Below are 18,335 nucleotides of genomic sequence, written 5' to 3' on the forward strand. Positions count from 1 at the left end.
TTTACGAAGTGTCCACACTGCCAAATCCTCAGAGCTGTCAATGTTAAAACTACTGATGTGGCATTGTGCTCAAAAAAATAAATGCTTAATTAAATTGCCAAGTACAGTATGTGTGTGCCAGTGTTCTAGAGGACAGTAGCCACTGGATGATACATTGAAGTTTAATGAGGTTTAAAAATGTTAGCACTAAAATGTGTCAAAATTTTGGCACTGTCCTTTTAAGATGGGCTCTATAATGGCTGTTTCCAGCAAGATAGCTATCATATACTAAAACTAAAATTAAAGTTGCATCTCAATTCACACACTTTTGCACTTTTCCTCTAAAACTAAACAGACATTTCACAAGTTTAACTGAAAATAATATTCAAATAAAAGCAAAATTATGAAAACTTCTCAAAGCAGTGTACTCCTTTGATGGTGTTGCGACAGGTAAAGTAACTTCAGAGCTGTTTGGAAAGTAAGTCATCCACTTAAAGTGTCCTTGTTGGACCCCACACTGTGCTTCGGGTGTGCTTATGCTAATTGAACACTCGGGTAGTGAGATGCCCTTGTCCATCCAGCATTTCCTCCACTGCATTGCAGGGCTTTTATAGACCCCTTCTGGCCCTGTTCTTAAGGTAACATTTATGTCAAAGTAAAGCCATGTGACATACAAATGTGTGTCACTTTCTAGTGTGTTATATTCCCTGCTGTCTTTCTGCTGGACTTTTCTCTCTCACACACACTCAAAATCAGGCATCTTTTATTTCAGTGCTCAAACTTTCGTTCCTATTTATGCTTTGAGTGAGTTTAACTGGGCTGCCATCCAATCCCTGTTTACACACAGGTCATTTATCCGACAGTATGCAACCTGAAAAAAACAACACGCCACACAGCTCTTCACGGTTGTATGCACCAATAACACATAGATGCTGTGCTGAAATTTCTATTTGTTTTTTTGTTTTTTGTTGTTGTTTTTTACTCCAACAAGATCCGTGCCTTAAATAAGAAAGCCATAATATGAGAAATACATATAAAAGACTAAGATTATTAATAGATAAAGTATTTTGATACATGCACCTCTAATGAATATTGTTTAAAAAAATGGTAACAGCTGGCTGAAATCAGCAGTTTCAGTCTGATTGGCTGGCACCACGCAACTTCCAGGAGTTTCTGTTCACCTCAAAGTCTTGTTTCCAAGATTGATACAGTGAGCGCTTTTGTGAAAAACTAATCAATAGCCCTTTTCACACATGCAAATTGGTAAATTGCAGTAAAATTGTTGGATTACTTTTACTGGTAAATGTACCATATCTGCTATTCCAGTGGTGTAGTAGTGTCTGAAGAGGTGGGCATACTGTGAAAGCCTACTTGTTGTTCTGTCGGCCATACGTATCATCACTTATTTTAGGTGGGCATACGCAAAATCCTAAGAAAGATAGGTGAGCATATGGCGTATGCCTGCGTATGCCCTAGACTACACTACTGTGCTATTCACACATGCAATGGTTTCCATCTTTTTTCTATTGTACCATTCACGCTTCAGCACCAAAACACCATTATCAGTCGACATGCGCTTTTAGGCTGGATTACACTACAACACTTCTAAAATAAGAACAGGATCTAAAAATACTACGTATCACACACTTACATACTGTAGAAATGGCTAAAGATAAAAACTAGGCATTACACACTAAACGACTGAGGATCAATCCGGCTTTCAAGTTGATCTGATCACAAACTTACATGGAAACGCCCTGTTCTAGGAGAAGCACGACAGATAAAAACAAACATGGCTGTACAAGAGTGCTGCTGTTGATATTGCTGCTTCTTTGTTCCTAGTCTCAAAAGAAACAGGCGGGCACATTTGGGTGCAGCCTTAGGTGGCAAGACATAGACTGCGACGCAAGTTGGAGGTGAGTGGCATTAAATGTTTTCTCCACTCTGAGTGCTTGTTCCCCATCTCTATTTATTTGTTGTTCAGTGCTGTGGCTGCACCCGGTCAATTTCCATTGGATGCTCACCATACTGTATGACTTCAGACTTGAGTCATGGAGCATCATACACTGAGATTTCCTCTAGAGTCGGCTCTAAAATATCAAATATTTTTTTATGTCCTCCGACTAAATGGAATATGTGACGAGGAGGAGGGTGTGGCCGGGCTGTGAATCAGGTGATCAGCGGGAGAGCGAGATAAAGGGAAGCCAGAGCCAGCAGTTCGAGAGAGAGAGAGACGCACGCGGCCGCGCATGTTTTATGTTGTTTTAAGTTCATTTATATCATTAAACCTTTATGTTGACTGTTCAGCCGGTTCCCGCCTCCTCCTTGCCCATCCTTGTACTGTTACAGTGGTGCAGAAACCTGGGAGGGAGGAGGGATGTCCTCAACGCTGTCATCTGCCAGCCACGGCCTGGGGACGGAGGGGTTGCTGCCATCCGCCGAAGAAGGGGAGGAGCGGTTCCGTCCGCCAGGGGCCGGAGAACTTGCTGCCGGCCGCCGGGGAGGAGCGAGCTGTCATCTGCCAGAGGGCAGAGTAGCGGTTGGGGACCGGGCGACAGCATGTCCGGGAACCGGCAAGCAAGTTTTCCTTTCTTTCTCCTCTCTCTCTCTCTGTGTCTCTCGTTCACCCTTTCCCTCTCCCCACGCCTCCCCTCATCTCTCCCCCAGGTTCCCAGGAGGCGGGGTGGACCACTGGCTGACAGAATGGCCGGAAGGGCAGAGTCTCCCCTCCAGAGATGGGGGGCAGTAGGTCAGTCCGGTGGCACCCTGGCCTGAATCGGGCGTGGGAGGAGAGTGACGAGGAGGAGGGCATGGCCGGGCCGTGAGGATGCATGGCTGGTGCTGAATCAGGTGATCAGCGGGAGAGCAAGATAAAGGGGAGCCGGAGACGGCAGTTCAAGAGAGAGAGAGACTCACGCGGCCGCGCTGCATGTGTGTCTGTGATTGTCTTATGTTTTATGTTGTTTTAAGTTCATTTATATCATTAAACCTTTATGTTGACTATTCAGTTGGTTCCCACCTCCTCCTTGCCCATCCTTGAACTGTTACGGAATAATTTCGCTATTTGTCAGATTTGATTAGATTTTTTGACTCTAGAGTAACTGAATCATCTCCATCTTACGTCAGCATGTTCAGGCCTCATACATGCTCAAACCGTTGATCTTTTGGCTCTGTAGACATCTACAGTAGCATCAAAATTGAACTTTTCAGGAGATTACAACTTCTCATTCAGGGAAATAGCCAGTGCTATTTACTGGTATTTTTGAACTGCCATGTTCACACACTAAACTGAAAACTGCAGGTAATTTTCTGGGAAATGCTGTATGTTTGAAAGCAACTATTGGATTTGCTAAAGTTTTACAAGTTAGTGGAATCAAATCTTATAAGATGTTTAGTGTTTAGTTTGAGGCACTGAGTAGGAAGTTAACTAGAATAATTGCAACTTTTACCACTTTACCACTGACCTTTCGAAGCTTCAGCCAATAATTACCGGGCAATTTGCATATATACAAAGTCTAACATTGCAATAATGTACAACATTACAGCAAAGTTATTTTTAGTTATTTTAGAGTACAAAGCAACAAGAAATATTTAAAAACTATCCAACTTTATAAAGAGATATTGAATGTGTCATTATTTTTATTCATAAATATTTACCTTAGTTTCTGGATGTATCAATGCATGTATCAAAGACAGGACTTACTCTTCTTCAAATACATGTTTTCAGTGTTTACTGAGCACTTCTCTGCTTTCTTGCCTGGCAAACTCATAAAATCACCCCTCTGTGGTACTTTTTTTCAACACTTGTCATGTGGAGGGCAAAGAGGCATTTGATGCTGGCATTGAGCAGAGCTGTTTATGTGTTTAATGTACAGCCAGTTGTGTCAACACTGCTGTAAAATTTTAATTGAAAGTAAAATTAAAAGTGTTTTTCATGCCATTTTATTATTGTCGTATGTAATACTTCAGATAAACCCAGCTCTAAACGGCATGTAAAAAAATAAAATTAAAATAAAAATAAAAAATAATAATAATAATTCTGTGGTTGGCCAGTTAACATGTCTGTCAAACAATGTCTTTCTGTCTAACATCATGTCCTAACCAGACGTGACGCCGCAATGCGATAAAAGGTATATTTTCCGTGTTAATCAGAGTTTTTGTCCTAACCAGCTAAACACATGACAACTGACAGTGACAGGGCTTTCTATTTTTTAAATGTTTTCTATTTCTGTGACGTTGCACCAGCCAGCACAGTCACCAAATGGGTCTAAAATTTTTCTTATTGCAGTTTATTAAAGTCGGCATCTCACTAGCCGGTTCACAACAACTTTGTCGATTTCGATACTAGAGCATAATATACAAAAACATGATAATGATATGATACTACATAACTAACTACAAATACCTAGTATATCATCACTCTTCCTATTTGAATTTGTGGCAGTGTATGTGTGTTGTGTGTTAATTTTGCTCTACGGTGGTACATTATTGATAGGGTATGTCCATAGATAGAGTGTCAGGCCTTTGATCAAGGAAGTTGAATGTTAAAGATAGCCATTAACAGACTCCTGATTCCACCAGGGAAGCATCATATATTCAGCACTCGTATGGACATGGGCAAGCATACTCCCCCAGGGCTGTTTGCTTTGTCCCGTAAGGCACAAGGAGAGAGAGATGGAGGAAAGAAGGATGCAGGTGGACAGTCCTGAGAGAGAAAGAAAGCCCCCACACCACCCCCAAGAGATGATCAATACCTCCTGTCTCGGCAAACTGCTGTCAACAAATTGACCACTTTCACATCTTGCTGAGAAATCCCAATGTGGGTGTGAACAGGTGCTACATGGGTGGTTGTGCTATCTGTGTCTGTTTGGGGCTTCTGGTGTTGATGTGCAATTCTGCGTTTTCTGGAGCATAAAGTGCTTTGCTGTGATGGCATACGTCTGTGGCCGCCCGGCTGAAAATAATGCCTTCTGACTGCTCGCCAAAAAAGAGCACAAAGCACAGAGAGAGAACTGAAGCGAGGACTCTGGTAACAGACTGTAAAGTGGGTATGACCTCTGACCACTGACTGGACTCAAGGGGGAACTGCTTTTAATTTCCTGATGCTCCAAACATGCATGTGTGCACACACACATGCTGCCAAGAAAGTCTCCGTCCTCCAGATGTAGCACTGACAGGCCCATATGGGCAAGAAATCACAGTCACACTCCGATGTCTAACGCTCACCTTGTATTGGTACAGCACATAAGGAAAACTTTCTTACTGTACTTGAGCTTGCTTGCTTGTCTTGTGGACCTTAAGTAGAGCTGCTTGACTATATTTTTCTTTTGTGTGATAGCCTGTGTCGAATTTGGTAGTGTATCAGCACCACCCATTGTACCAATTTGTATTTGGTTGTTTATCAGCGGCACCTATTGTTCCGGTGTGTATTTGGTTGTCTGTCAGTGGCACCTATTTTACCAGCATAAATGTAATTGTCTGTCAGCACCACCTACTGTACTTATGTGAAGTTGGTCGTCTGTCAGCACCACTTATTGTATTGGTGTGAATTTGGTTGTATATCAGTGCCACCTATTGTACCAGTGTAAATTGTCTGTCAGCACCATTTATTGTACCAGCATACATTTAATTGTCTGTCCGCACCATCTGCTGTACTGGCATGAATTTGGTTGTCTGTCAGCATCACCTATTATACTGACATGACTTTGGTTGTCTATCAGCACCACCTATTGTACCAGCATGAATTTGGTTGTCTGTCAGCATCACCTATTATACCGACATAAATTTGGTTGTCTATCAGTGCCACCTATTGTAAATTGTCTGTCAGCATCATTTATTGTACCGGCATGAATTTTGTTGTCTATCAGCACCACCTATTGTACCGGTGTGAATTTGGTTGTCTGTCAGCACCACCTGCTGTACTGATGTGAATTTGATTGTCTGTCAGCACCACCTTTTATACCAGCATGAATTAGGCTGTTTATCAGTGCCTCCTATTGTACTGGCATGAATTTAGTTGTGTATCAGTTCCACCTATTGTACTGACATGAATTTGGTCATCACCTATTTTACTGGCGAGAATTTGGTTGTCTGTCAGCATTACCTATTGTACCGGAGTGAATTTGGCTGTCTGCCAGCGGCACCTATTGTACCAGCATGAATTTGGTTGTCTGTCAGCATCACCTATTATACCATCATGAATTTGGCTGTCTATCAGTGCCACCTATTTTACTGGTGTGAATTTGGTTATCTGTCAGCACCACCTATTTTACTGGTGAAAATTTGGTTGTCTGTCAGCACCACCTATTTTATTTTACTGGCATTAATCTGGTTCTCTGAAAGCATCACCTATTTTATTGGTGAAAATTTGGTTGTCTGTCAACATTACCTATTGTACCGGAGTGAATTTGGTTGTCTGCCAGTGGCACCTATTGTACTGGCATGAGTTTGGTTGTCTATCAGCACCACCTATTGTATCAGCATGAATTTGGTTGTCTGTCAGCACCACCTATTATACTGGCATGAATTTGGTTGTTTGTCAGCACCACCTATTTTACTGGTGAAAATTTGGTTGTCTGTCAGCACCACCTATTTTATTTTACTAGCATTAATCTGGTTCTCTGAAAGCATCACCTATTTTATTGGTGAAAATTTGGTTGTCTGTCAACATTACCTATTGTACCGGAGTGAATTTGGTTGTCTGCCAGTGGCACCTATTGTACTGGCATGAGTTTGGTTGTCTATCAGCACCACCTATTGTACCAGCATGAATTTGGTTGTCTGTCAGCACCACCTATTATACCAACATGAATTTAGTTGTGTATCAGTTCCACCTATTGTACTGACATTAATCTGGCTGTGTGTCAGCACCACCTATTGTACCAGCATGAATTTGGTTGTCTATCAGTGCCACCTATTCTACTGGCGTGAATTTGGTTGTTTGTCAGCACCACCTATTTTACTGGCGTGAATTTGGTTGTCTGTCAGCACCACCTATTTTACTGACATTAATTTGGTTGTCTATCAGTGCCACCTATTTTACTTGCATGTTTATCTGTCTATTTGTCAGTCCACCCATCCATCCATCCATCCATTCATCCAATGGTTTATCTGTCTATTTGTCAGTCCATCCATCCATCCATTCATCCAATGGTTTATCTGTCTTTTTGTCAGTCCATTCATCCATCCATACAATGGTTTATCTGTTTGTTTGTCAGTCCATCCATCATCCATCCATCCATCCAATGGTTTATCTGTCTATTTGTCAGTCCATCCATCCATCCATCCATCCATACTACGGTTTATCTGTCTATTTGTCAGTCCATCCATCCATCCATCCTTCCTTCCTTCCTTTCAGAAATCCCATTGTACTTGCTTCAATAAAAATACATACAGGAAGAGTTTAGACCTAAAAAATAATTTGGTTATTATACTGTAGCTCAGATTATTTGATGTTGGAAGAATGTGATGAGAAATGTTTGAGTTCATCTTTAAATCAATGACTTTTGGTTACAGACTTCTGAATTCTGAACACAGATTGTGAGTGACATTGTTGAGATTTCTTCTGAGCAGTTGCCTAGAGAAGGTACATGAGGTTACTTGTGTCTTTTTCAAGAATCTTCTAAAATAGCAAGATTCTTAAGAAAAAGTCTCCATTTGCTCTCCAATTAATCTCATTGCTTTCTAGGAGATGCAACTGAGATGCTAAAAATATCTAATTTGTGATTTCTTTCTCCTTATGGGCATGATAAACTTCATGTTATCTCAGTTCGCCAACTCTCATTGAAAATTAACGACTTCAGTTGCTTTGTTGCTGCAATTCACTGTCAGTGTGAATGCCCCTTAAGAAAACAATTCATGTCACTCATTTAGAATTAATGAGACCACCATGTCCACCATATAAAAGCAACACTTTAACACAAAATTTTTAATTGAACATTTTGTGGAGTGTTTTCCAGTGCAGTCCATCCAGTATAATAGAGTTTCCAGTGTATAGTATAATGTGGCAGTGTTAGTGCATGAGAAAAGGAGTAGAGAGTGGAGGCAGGCATATGGGCAGAGTCTTCACTCTGATTGGCTGAAGTCAAAAGGGGCCGTCATAGAGAGGGCCGGATTAGTTGAGGTGGGGGAGGGGCTTTGTTGCTCTGTACCTTTCAACTGCAGATGAGAGCACAACAACGAGATATTAACACTGTTCACAACCCCTGAGACGTGAGAAAGACGGAAGAGGACACAGAATGTGGTTGGGCAAGAGAAAGAAGGCGGCTTAATGGATGCTTGGGACTCGTTGCTTTCTCGAGCTGGTCTTTGGCATGAGTAGGAGGGCTCTATGCATTCTGTCTCTGTTTAAGGAAGCTCTCCGATCCTTTGAGGCACAGACTCTGTCATTTCAATCTTCCTTGGACTTGTCCAAAAGATTAAGGGATATTTGTGCCATGCACTGATTCCATCACCACTGAAGGGTTTCGATTGAGGGTTGCTTCGGGTTTATCTGTCTCTTTCATTCTCTCTCTCTCTCTCCATCTCTTTGTGGTCATGCATTGAAATCACCAGTTCGTATATCGAAGGCACACCTGTCTCTCGAATTCACTCACTTCTTTGGATCTAACCAGAATTCTGCTGCTGGGATTTTAAAACACCTTTGTCATTTGTCCAGTATGGATATTGGGAGTGCTGTTTACTTGCTTTCACACTGAATCTGTAGCTGAAAGCTACCCAAAAGCCAAGGTGAAATAGGTGAGAACTTTTTCATCTTTCTTGCTTTATGTTGTTGTTTTTCGTTTTTTTTTTTTTTCATTTTACTGTATTAAAATGTCTTAAAATAAAATTAACCTATTTTGTGTTGATAATGATGATTAGCAATTTCTTCAGATTAGCAATTAATTAGTAATTATTTTTCATGCATTAAAGTAAAGCCTTTTGAAGCCAACAGATTAATCAATATTTTAATTTTGAATGTTATTATATAAATGGGTAGTTTACACACGCATAGTATGGCATGCAGTAATTTATCAAAAACTATTTTACAATTGTTCTATAAAAACTAATATTATTATTTTTAAATCCAGTTGCATCTATATTATTATACTTGCAGTTTTATGACGTCATATTAATAGATTACATGGAATATTTTTAGAAACATGGAATACCTTTAAAACATTTCCCACCGCAGGACCTTCCAACATAAACTATTTAAAGCAAAAAGGTGATTAAAAGATGATTCTAAAAATGTAAAAGACACTCTGTTTCACTTGCACATACATTATGCACATTTTAACCTAAAATCTTGATGTTAATGAATAAATTATACGTTTGTGTACATGTTGTATGTCAGCTTCTTCTACTGTATACAGTATATCTTAGGAACTCATTTTGTGACCCCTAGCCTTTATGTAACAGGAAACACTGACTGCATCCACTTACTGTAGTAGCATGCACATGAGTCTTTATGATTTTCAATGTGCTTAGTCACAGAAGGGACCTTATATTGTCACAAACTTATTAAAATAGCATGGTTTTCTCGCTTGCAAATATAAACTCACCATTACACCAGCTGCTGGGTGTCGCATTAAAACTTTGTATGTGCGACTGAGGATGACCGCTCTTTAACTACCAACTCTGTGTGTGTTAAGACTTGGTGAGGAAGGTCTCTGTGTACTGGAAAGGTTACTGCTAATTAAACCACATTTCTCTCCACTGAAGCACAAAATGTAGGGCTCCCTCTGTGATCCTCAGAGCAGCTGTTATTCTCTTAACACACTCCACTATCTTTCTCTTCACTCAGACATCTGTAACTCAACATTTAGCAATCTCACACTCGCAGCTCTGTCCCTTTTTCACTTCACACAAACTGATTAATCTTAAATCAGTGTGTGTGTGTGTGTGTGTGTGTGTGTGTGTGTGTGTGCGCGCACACTCAAGGAGGATTTTGTGTACTGTACTGTTAGAGTAGTGTGTATGTGCTCAGGTAGTGATTTGTGAAAAATTGTGTGCATTTGTATGAAATGGGTGTGTTTCTTGTCCTTTTGTTAGTGACAATGAGTCTGTGGGGCATGAAGTCTATTAATTCAACCTTCCCCAGCTTCAGCATTTCTGTCTAAACGAACTTCCTCCTCATTTATCAAGTCAAGCTTAAGTCAGGCTCTTTATTATCAATGCACAGGCACAATAAGATTGTTTTTGTGCGTCACAATAAGGTTGTTCCAGTTGGGTTGTTGACACCTTTTTTTTTTTTTTTATCAAGAGCAAGATTTTAGGTCAAATGTATATGAATGTATAAGGGAAAATGTAGATTTTAGGTGCATTGACTGTTTTTTCACCATTTTAATCCTCTTTTACCTTCACTGGTTCATTTGAAATGTTTCTGCAATGTGACAAATGAATTTTTTAAAAGCACAAATATTCCAAGTACCGTGTAGTCTCATAATTAATACAGTAATTAAAGCTGCATGCATAATAATTATCTAACACTTAACAAAATGCTTTTTAAAATGGTTTTAAATGGAGTTTAGCATGTCACATCGCAGGGCATGTGAACTTCCCAAAAGTTTGGGGCGGGACTATCCTTTTTTTCTGTCTAGTGGAAGATGCTGGGAGTGCTCAAATAAGTCGTTATTTTTGCAATTCCGTTTGTTGCTGCTAGTACTGCAGAAATGGCATACTTCACCTTTAATGCTATGTTGTCAAAGCACATCTCACTGTCACTGTGCATATCAATCATGAGTGGAGACGCCACTTGCACTTAACTCATTTTATGAGGTAGCTGCTCAGCACAGCTTAGAGATGTATGCACAGGAGAATGAAGGGTAGTTTTAAATGCTTCCTCTGAGCCTGGCCAAAGCTTTACTCCTGCTGTTATAGTGCTGACACGTTTCTGTTAATATTGCAGGACATTTACACCCATTTTACAGCCTGCCAGAACAGGCAGTACTGACAGTGCTAAAACGCCTCACTCATTCATATGTCTCTGAAGTTGTTGTTACCTCATGAACAAGCTCTGTGTGTGATTGTGTGGTGGTGGTCACCAACTGTGTACACACACATGGCCAAAGCTTGGCTTAGTGTGATTAGATGCTCACTCATTATTCTTCTGAAACACACACACATACACACACACACACAACATCTGACAGATGGCCTTCTTAGAGAGAAAAACAGTGATCCTTTATCACCTTGTCCTGTGTAGTATTGTTTGAAGAAACAAAACAGGCTGTTTGATTACACCAAAAGAGCAGTTTACTAGGGATAGTTATTAGGGATGTGCGGAACAACTAATTTCACTGACGTTTAAAACTAAAATTTTGGAGTCGACTAGTCTAAAAAGAAACCAACCTTCAGAAAACAAAAAAAGAAAAAAAAAAAAAGAATCTATTCCAAATCCAACTCTAAATTCCGCTGGAATTTGCATTATCATCATTGTACATTAAATATAAAACATGACACGCATTCACCTTTAGCGAATACAGGTTTATTTATTGAAAACAATTAAATAAAAAGTGCAAGACCAATAGCACAACCCTAATAGCCTGTTCTAAATGGAATTCACCAAGTAAAAGTTACTTATATTAAAACAGTCAGGACATTGTGAAAATAATTAACATGTAGACTAAGGAAAATCTACGAGAAAAAAAAATGTGATGAAAAGTTGCGTGTATTTCACGACGTGCAGTTGTGCATTATCCATTGATCTAATATGACAGCTGTTCTGTAAAGAACATTACCAATAAAAGTTATGATGTAAAAAAAAATTGGATAGAAAAAATAGGCCTGTAATGTAGCCTATAATAAACCTAATGTATTCTAAACATGACATACACTCAGAATAAAAGATAGTTTAACACGTTAAGCAGTCGGCACCTCATTGAAAATAGCCTTCTTAATTAGCAGATTAAAATAATGGCATTCCTAGCCTAAAACAGTGATTTTCTAGACTACTTACTCAAAATCATAAATGTTTTGATGAGCAAAATTAACACGTCTGCATGGTCTGGTAAAAGACGAGACCAGCAGCACATCCCTAATGGTTATACCCAACCTCTTCATACTTTAATGTCGGACCAGCATGTTCAGCAGATTTCAACTGCATTCTTTATTTTCTCGTCAATTTGGATTCAGATGGCTCCTTTTATCCTTCCCTGGTTATTCATAGTGTTCTTCCTTCCTCTCTCTCTTTCCTTCTCTCTCTCTCTCTCTCATTCTCAGAGCGCATGTCACAAACCACATTAACTGAGGCTAAATTGGTTGTGAGTGTTCTGGTTATGGATGAAATGCCCTTAGTTACACACATGGGTGCTTTTGAAATGGTCTCAGTCTAGCAGAAGGAATCTCATGAAAACTGACCAGGTTCACCCTAAAATCTAAAGAATTATTTTGACATTATTTTCATGACAGTTAAGAACGTTTAAGCTCCCCAAGTATCAGTGACCTAATATTTTGTGGAAAAATCTTCTAATTACTGTAATGAATGAAAAAAATGAAAATAATTGTACATTTGTAAAGTGCAATTGTACTGTAAGTATACTGAATATCATAGTATTATTTGTTGTGCTGATTATAATAAAAAAAATCAATTAAAGGGGACCTATTATGCAAAATGTACTTTTACATGGTGTTTGAACTACAATGTTAAAAGTCCACCCACTCCTCTTTCTTATATTTCTATTAATCTAAAACAGTGTCTCAAAGTGATTGGTTTTCATTTCTGCTCTAAAGTGATGTCACGTTAGAGCAGGCCACGCCCACGACTTGTGACGGACTCCACCCTATTATCATAGATCCTCCCCTGAGTGATCTACACACAATCCGTCATTTTTTTCCACACTGGAGCAACTACAGTGAGAAGAATAATGTCTCAACTTCGTAAGCATCATAAGTGTTCTGTTGTTGGCTGTAAAATGAAAATAAGAGTCTTCATGTACTCCCGGCATCAGAGCCACCGAAGACGCAGTGGACAAGTTTTGTTTTTGAAGCAAATGTGCCCCAAAACATACAAAAATATGTTTGTGAAAATAATTTTACACCGGACTGCTTTGTGAATGAGGGTCAATATAAAGCAGGATTTTCCAAAAATTTGATTCTCAAGCATGGATCAGTACCAACTGTTCGTGTTCCAGCTTTATATCCTGAAGACGTAAGTATCGCACTTTATATTTTGTGAATGTTTGCAAATCGCCTTTCCGAATGTGCTTGTTAGCCGTTTCCACGGCTAATGCAGCTAAAGTTTCCATTGTCTCTGTTTGTATTCATGGAGAACAGAGCTATGTCGTTATTTTTACATATATGGCTGAACTCCGGTATTTACGGTGTCAGTCCTATTGGTTCTGATTTGTAGTTGCTGTAGTTTCCGAAGCACCAGCTGTAAAGGCACAGCCCTCTTCTGGAAAGAGGGTGGGGAGCAGCAGCTCATTTGCATTTAAAGAGACACACACGAAAACAGCATGTTTTTGATTCCACCCAAATAAGGCATTTACAACATGGTATAATAAATTATCCGTGGGGTATTTTGAGCTGAAACTTCTCAGACACATTCTGGGGACACCTGAGACTTATATTACATCTTGTAAAAAGGGCAATACTAGGTCTCCTTTAAACATTACATTATTGAGAATTACATTTTTCACATTACAGTAATGTGAGTTTTTTTTGTTGCATTATGGTAATAAAAATTAGATTTTGTTGCATTACGGTAATGAAAATTTGAATATTGCTGCATTACAGTAATGAAAATGAAGTTTTTGTTGCATTATGGTAATAAAAATTGGGGTTTGATGGGAAGGGTGCTTAATTGTCATGAAAATAATGTCACACAAAAAATCTTAAAGGTATAGGTCACCCAATAATGAAAATCTTTTATTTTTTACCTTTTCACTCATCCTCATATTATTCAAAACCATATATATTTATTTCTTATTTTGATTTTTGGGTGAAATATGACCTGTACGTTTCTTTGTGACACTGAGAGTACAGTACGCATGCATGCACGCACACATACACTGGTTTCCATGTTTTATGGGGACTTTCCATAGACATAATGGTTTTTATACTGTACAAACTTTCTATTCTATCCCCTAACCCTACCTCTAAACCTAACCCTCACAAAAAAACTTTCTGCATTTTTACATTTTCAAAAAGACATAGTTTAGTATGATTTATATGCCGTTTTCCTCATGGGGACCGACAAATTGTCTCCACAACGTCAAAGATTTTGGGTTTTACTATCCTTATGGGGACATTTGGTCCCCACAAAGTGATAAATACACACACACACCACATTTAAAACCTTTTACTCTGTGTATATATGTTGCATGACTTTAGTGTTAATTTCCCTGTCAGAACTTGGGATGTGTTGACGGGAGTATTCATAGGCTGTGGTTACACACAATGATAAATATATCAAATGTTCCCCCTCACAGGTAGACACAGATCTGCTTGACCTCTCAGTCTTAATGGAAAACCTTGCCACAGGTCTCGTTGCTAACACTAGAGGCCTCTCTTTGTTATTAGATGAGTTATGCAATGCAAGAGTCCACAATGCTGTTTTTAGCATTGAGGTCAATTTCAGCCAAAGTCTTTCTAGCAAGTCAGTCCACTGGCAGCCATCTTTGGAACGCTGCTGGGAGACTATTTCCAGTCATGCCAGTGCATCTCCTATCTACTTGAATGGGGAAAGACCAAAATCTAAAAAAACGGTCGGTCAAGATTACGATCAAAGAACATATTTCAAATCAGCACTAAAATCTGACAATGCTGGTATCATATGTTATGATTCTTTACCTCAAATTTAGCTAAAAAACACAATTTTCCCAGCTTGTACATATAAAGCACTTGTGCGTTCTTGAGATTATTGACAGGCGATGTCTGTATCTGAAAGGTGATTGGCTCTTTTACCTGTAAGGCAGGACTTCCTTTCTGCATCGTTGACCATTGGGTGCTAGAGCTTCTTGGTTGGACGTTCCAATTTCTCCCATTCATTTTAATAGAAGTGGCCTGTCTCTGCTAAATAGTCTCTGGTTACAGTAAAGGAGCTTTTGATGGTGTTTTAAAGGGCTGGATTAAAGGTACTGTAACACATAGTCCCACACTCAAGTCTGTTGAATCACATTAACAGGTGTAGCGTGAATAGTGTTACACAAGACTGAGAGTTGAACTGAATGAGTATTGGCCTTACCACCTACATAATGTTTCATTGTGCACATAGAAACACACAGAGAGCATTAAAGGGATAGGTCACCCAAAAATGAAAATCATTTACTCACCCTCATGTCATCCCAGATGTGAATGACATTCCTTATTCTGCAGAACACAAATTAAGATATTTAGAAGAATATTTCAGCTCTGTAGGTCCTCACACTGCAAATGAATGGGTGCCAAAATGTTGAAACTCCAAAATCCACATATCAAATAAAATAAAATAAAATCACTTTTATTGTCACACAACCATATACACAAGTGCAATAGTGTGTGAAATTCTTGGGTGCAGTTCCGAGCAACATAGTAGTCGTGACAGTGATGAGACATATACCAATTTACAATAAACATCAGATTAACACAGCACAATTTAAAATCTAATATACACATAATTACACATAACAATATACAAATAATAACATACACTGTACAGTATACAATACACACAATATAGAATACACATTATACAATAAAAAAGTATATATAGTATATACAAAATGTACAGTAGGTTTTATTGTACTGTATTGACATTCAGGCTGTCGGTTGATAGTAAGTTGCCAGTGTGTTGTTAAGAGAGAATATAATATAATAATAATATTATCTATGACAGTCCGGTGTGAGATATAAGAGTAATAAAGTGCAGTGCTGATGTATTTTGATCATGGAAGATCAAGAGTTCAAAAGTCTGATTGCTTGGGGGAAGAAGCTATCATGAAGTCGGCTGGTGCGGGTCCTGATGCTGTGATACCGCTTGCCTGATTGTAGCAGTGAGAACAGCCCATGGCCCGGTTGGCTGGAGTCTCTGATGATCCTCCGAGCTTTTTTCACACACCGCCTGATATATATGTCCTGGAGGGAGGGAAGCTCACCTCCGATGATGTGTCTGGCAGTTCGCTCCACCCTTTGCGTGCTTTGCGGTTGTGGGCGGTGCTATTGCCGTACCAGGGAGCATAAAGGGAGCATTTAAGTAATCCATATGACTCCAGTGGTTTAATCCATGTTTTCAGAGATGATAGGTGTGGGTGAGAAACATCAATATTTCAGTTATTTTTTTGTAATAAATTCTCCTCCCTGCCCATTAGGGGGTGATATGCAAGAATGATGTGAATAACCAAAAACAAGAAGAAGAAGAAGAATGAGAAAGTGAAAGTGGAAATTGACTGAGCAGGCAGGATAATTTATAGTAAAAAAGGACTTAAATATTGATCACTTCCTGACCCACACCTATCAAATCGCTTCAGAAGATATTGATTTAACCACCAGAGTTGTTGGAGCACTTTTATTTTGCCCTTGTGTGGATTTTGGAGCTTCAAAATTTTGGCACCCATTCACTTGCATTATATGGACCTAAAGAGTTGAGAAATACTTCTAAAAATCTTCAGTTGTGTTCAGCAGAAGAAAGAAAGTCATACACATCTGGGATGGCATGAGGGTGAGTAAATGATGAGAGAATTTTCATTTTTGGGTGAACTAACCCTTTAATGACAAGAGGTTCAGCAACCACAGCACGCTGTCAATATTGATGTGTTACAGAAAAGCTGTTTTTGAATTGATTTTCTACATTCACATGGAGGTAGTGAGGAAATTAAGAGCATTTAGTTTCACATTTAGTTAACAAATTCTGAACCTTACCCTCCCAAAGTCCCTTTAAGGCAGGGGTTGCCAACCTTTCCGTGAGAGAGAGACCTACTTGAAGTAATAACACAATTTTTTTATAAAGGTGCACTCAGGTTAAGGTTATGTTGTGCTGCATCTCATGTGAGCTATTTGAACATATTATTTGTTATGTGTAAACCTTTTTAAAGAGGGAAACATTACTGTGCTTTAAAACCTTTAAAGTACCATTTATTAAACTCACAAACCTCTCTGTTGTGAATATGTGAACAACCAGTCAGTAATTATTCTGAATCAAGTTTCACTAACTTCAGTAAGCTTACAAAGTAGGCTACTGTTTTAACATTGCTTTCGGAAACAAAAATGTCTATGTTGGATATAGAAACCTCTGGTTCAGTGAGTGTGTGAGATATTTGAGCCGAGGAAGTGAGTTATTTGAGTCAAAATCAAGGAAGTGAGTTACTTGGTCAAAATCAAAAGTAACATTCAGTGCATCTCCTCCTCATGGACTGCACCAGTTCTTGCTGTGAGATATTACCCCACTCTTCCACCAAGGCATGTCATGCTGAAGGGTCATGTCAGGATGAGCCTGCAGAAAGGGTACCACATGAGGGAGGAGGATGTCTTCCCTGTAATGCACAGTGTTGACAACAAGCTCAGTCCGATAATGCTGTGACACACCGCCCCAGACCATGACGGACCCTCCACCTCCAAATCGATCTCGCTCCAGAGTACAGGCCTCGGTGTAACGCTCATTCCTTCGACGATAAACGCGAGTCCAACCGTCACCCCTGGTGAGACAAAACCGCGACTCATCAGTGAAGAGCACTTTTTGCCGGTCCTGTCTGGTCCAAAGACCTCAGTCCAGCCTCTCTCAGCCTATTGCGGACAGTCTGAGCACTGATGGAGGAATTATGCATTTCTGGTGTAACTCGGGCAGTTGTTGTTGCCATCCTGTACCTGTCCCGCAGGTGTGATATTCGGATGTACCGATCCTGTGCAGGTGTTTTTACACATGGTCTGCCACTGCGAGGACAATCAGCTGTCCTTCCTGTCTCCCTGTAGCGCTGTCTTAGGCGTCTCACAGACATTGTAATTTATTGTTGCAATTAACAATAATTGTTGAAGTTACAATAAAGATCTGTAAAGTTATTTGGATTTTTACAAAATGATCTTTAAATTTTATATAATTTTGTTTTAATAATGCCATGCAAACGTTGGCAAATCCAGAAACTAGTTCTTGGAAGCACTCATTCTAACAGCCTTGTAAACATGACTTTGTAACCTCAATGTACTGTTAAAACCTTTGCACCCTGACTCCAGAACTTGGTCTATGGGCTCCATGGGCTTTCTGTCTGAGGCAGAGACTAGTTCCATATGGGTTAAGAGCGGTGCAATGTTTAGCCATGCAATAACTGAGTAATGTTGTCCTCTGTTATGCTTAAACTCCAAACAAATATGTTACGTTTTTCTCTTGTCATAAGGAGAGAGGGGAGGACGAGGATTCAAACACAATATTAAACAAAGGCCCTCCACAACCCACCTTATCATCTCAC

The 18,335-nt window shown here is 39.4% G+C and overlaps 1 protein-coding gene across 3 annotated transcripts in view; it reads left to right on the plus strand.

The window, feature by feature from the left end:
• Positions 1-18,335, plus strand: part of LOC127416949 (xylosyl- and glucuronyltransferase LARGE2s) — a 192,517-nt gene that overhangs the window by 57,121 nt on the left and 117,061 nt on the right. For 2 of the 3 annotated variants that reach the window (XM_051656572.1, XM_051656575.1), the window contains exon 1: positions 8,180-8,715. The exons of the other annotated variant lie outside the window; for it this stretch is intronic. The gene's annotated coding sequence lies outside the window, so the exon portion shown is untranslated. Of the gene's footprint in view, positions 1-8,179; positions 8,716-18,335 lie in introns of those variants that run through there. 3 annotated transcript variants of the gene reach the window in all.

This window comes from Myxocyprinus asiaticus, chromosome 26, assembly GCF_019703515.2.
Source record: "Myxocyprinus asiaticus isolate MX2 ecotype Aquarium Trade chromosome 26, UBuf_Myxa_2, whole genome shotgun sequence".
NCBI classification, from domain to species: Eukaryota; Metazoa; Chordata; class Actinopteri; order Cypriniformes; family Catostomidae; genus Myxocyprinus; species Myxocyprinus asiaticus.